Here is a 2,882-nt window from a genome sequence, read left to right as displayed (position 1 = left end):
AAATAAAGATGACCCTTGAGTCTGCAGAACCCAAGGGAAAGAAAAGGCTAGGTGGCAAATGGTAAAACCAAGGTTGGGCATTGCTGAAGGAGTTTTATTCAAGGCGAACTGTCAAGGGTTTCCCATTATAACCCAACCGCTTAAGGAACGCAAAATCTAGGAACATAACACCGATATGATGGAAACTAGGGTGGAACGAGTGGAACAAAACACCATGCATAAGGCCGAGGCTTCCACCCTTTACCAAGTATGTAGATGCATTAATTAAATAAGAGATATTGTGATATGCCAACAAAATAATCATGTTCCAAACATGGAACTATTGGAAATATGCCCTAGAGGCAATAATAAATTAGTTATTATTATATTATATTTCATTGTTCATGATAATCTTTTATTATCCATGCTAGAATTGTATTGATAGGAAACTCAGATACTTGTGTGGATACATAGGCAACACCATGTCCATAGTAAGCCTCTAGTTGACTAGCTCGTTGATCAATAGATGGTTATGGTTTCCTGACCATGGACATTGGATGTCGTTGATAACAGGATCACATCATTAGGAGAATGATGTGATGGACAAGACCCAATCCTAAGCCTAGCACAAGATCGTGTAGTTCGTATGCTAAAGCTTTTCTAATGTCAAGTATCATTTCCTTAGACCATGAGATTGTGCAACTCCCGGATGCCGTAGGAGTGCTTTGGGTGTGCCAAACGTGACAACATAACTAGGTGGCTATAAAGGTACACTACGGGTATCTCCGAAAGTGTCTGTTGGGTTGGCACGAATCGAGACTGGGATTTGTCACTCCGTGTAACGGAGAGGTATCTCTAGGCCCACTCGGTAGGATATCATCATAATGTGCACAATGTGACCAAGGAGTTGATCACGGGATGATGTGTTACGGAACGAGCAAAGAGACTTGCCGGTAACGAGATTGAACAAGGTATCGGGATACCGACGATCGAATCTCGGGCAAGTATCGTACCGATAGACAAAGGGAATTGTATACGGGATTGATTGAATCCTTGACATCGTGGTTCATCTGATGAGATCATCATGGAGCATGTGGGATCCAACATGGGTATCCAGATCCTGCTGTTGGTTATTGACCGGAGAGTTGTCTCGACCATGTCTGCATGACTCCCGAGCCCGCAGGGTCTACACACTTAAGGTTCGATGATGCTAGGGTTATAGGGAATAGATGTACATGGTTATTGAATGTTGTTCGGAGTCCCGGATGAGATCTCGGACGTCATGAGGAGTTCCGGCATGGTACGGAGGTAAAGATTTATGTATGGGAAGTCATCATATGGTCACCAGAATAATTAGGGGGGTTACCGGTATTGTACAGGGACCACCGAAGGGGTTCCGGGGGTCCACCAGGAGGGTCCACCTGCCCCGGAGGGCCCTATGGGCTGTGTATGGAGAGGGACCAGCCGCTTAGTGGGCTGGGCGCCTCCCCCCTAGGGCCCATGTGCCTAGGGTTTGGGGGAACCCTAAAGGTGGTGCCCCCTTGCCTTGGGGGGCAAGGCAACCCCCCTGGCCGCCGCCCTCTCCTTAGATTGGATCTGAGGGGGCCGGCCCCCCTCTCCCTTGCCCCTATATATATGTGGGGGGTGGGAGGGCAGCCACACCCAAGTTCTGGCGTAGCCCTCCCCCTCTCCCAAGTTCTCCTCTTCTCCCGCGGTGCTTGGTGAAGCCCTGCAGGATTGCCACACTCCTCCTTCACCACCATGCCGTCGTGCTACTGCTGGATGGAGTCTTCCCCAACCTCTCCTTCTCCCCTTGCTGGATCAAGGCGTGGGAGACGTCACCGGGCTGCACGTGTGTTGAACGCGGAGGCGTCGTTGTTCGGCGCTTAGATCGGAATCAACCGTGATATGAATAGCTGCGAGTACGACTCCTTCATCCGCGTTCTTGCAACGCTTCCGCTTAGCGATCTACAAGGGTATGTAGATGCACTCCCCTTCCCCTCGTTGCTAGATTACTCCATATCTTGATCTTGGTGATGCGTAGAAAATTTTAAATTTCTACTACGATCCCCAACAGGAACAAGCTCCAATCTTCACCTGCAACTAACAACGCTATAAGAGGGGCTGAGCAAAATGGCAACATAGCCAAACAACGGTTTGCTAGGACAAGGTGGGTTAGAGGCTTGGTTCAACAATATGGGAGGCATGATAAGCGAGTGGTAGGTATCACAGCATAGGCATAGCAAAAGAGCCAGAACCTAGCAAGCAAAGATAGAAGTGATTTCTAGGGTATGGTCATCTTGCCTGAAATCCCGCAAGGAAAAAGAACGAGTCCATGACGAAGACAAACGGACGAAGTCGAACGAATCCTCACAACACGACGTTATCGGAACCAACCCAAAGAAGCAACACCGGAAAGAAACAAACAATCATGGTAAACAACCATCACATAATCATGGCATGATGCATAATCAAGTATGATGCATGTCCGGTTTAATGAAGCATGGCATGGCAAAGTGCACAAACAATCCTACAAATTAACTGTAGCTCAACATGCAACTCCGTTGCATATTGACGAAACACCATGACAAGTTATTTAGTTTGATCTTGTTTATGTACCCAACAATATTAAATGTTGTTAAACATGGCAAGAGGGTGAAGCAAAAGAAAACTACCTATCTAGGCAAGTTTAAATGAGGTCGGAAACAACGAACAACAATTCCGGTAAATCCCCATATGCATATTTTAGTTATGGTACTGTTCTGCCCTAAACACAATTTTAGAGTTGTTAAACATGCAAAGTAAAGCCACCATGTTAAACTAGGCAAAATTCTACCCCATTTACATATAAAGTTTATTAGAAACCGAGCTACGGTTATTTAGTTATGAATTAAGTCATTTTA

Source organism: Triticum dicoccoides, chromosome 3A (genome assembly GCF_002162155.2).
Source record: "Triticum dicoccoides isolate Atlit2015 ecotype Zavitan chromosome 3A, WEW_v2.0, whole genome shotgun sequence".
Taxonomy (NCBI): Eukaryota; Viridiplantae; Streptophyta; class Magnoliopsida; order Poales; family Poaceae; genus Triticum; species Triticum dicoccoides.
The sequence above is the reverse complement of the archived record's forward strand: the minus strand, read 5'-3'. Positions refer to the sequence as shown.